This window comes from Penaeus monodon, chromosome 30, assembly GCF_015228065.2.
Source record: "Penaeus monodon isolate SGIC_2016 chromosome 30, NSTDA_Pmon_1, whole genome shotgun sequence".
Taxonomy (NCBI): Eukaryota; Metazoa; Arthropoda; class Malacostraca; order Decapoda; family Penaeidae; genus Penaeus; species Penaeus monodon.
The window spans coordinates 26,664,350-26,664,917 of record NC_051415.1 but is presented as its reverse complement, the minus strand read 5'-3'; positions in this window follow the sequence as shown (position 1 = coordinate 26,664,917).

Genomic DNA, 568 nt, shown 5'->3' with positions numbered 1-568 from the left:
ATACACAGTATAGTTAGGTGTATATATATAGTTGGAAAAATAGATAGAAAAATACTGGGAAAGAGAGAAGATGAGGGGGGGGGGGGCGTTAATGTATATTTTTCATAATGAATAATATCTGATAGAAAAGTTCCAACTACTTTCACCGTGGATCTCGGCCTTGGAGATTCCCCGATGACAGCACCGAGTTACTTCCGCAAGAGCCGAAAAAATACACTTTATGGATAAATAACACTAAAATGTAACAGCTAAAGTCAATCTGATAATAATTATCATTTTTGAACTTACGGGCGGTTTCGCTGAATATGCTGAAAATCTAAATTTAGTAGTAATAATAGAGGTAACAATGTCTAATATCTATAATAACTGTAGGCCTAATCTTCATTTTTTGGATAGTCTTCTCTGTTCCTCCTTATCGAAATACTAATCGCTAGTTACTCCTTTCTCTCTAAAAGGCAATCTCTCCGATTCTATCTTGGCCTATATCTTTTTCTTCTCCCTTCTATTTCCGTACATTGTACTCGTTTTCCCACAATTCTGTCAATTAATATTCCTGTCAAGTCTCGTA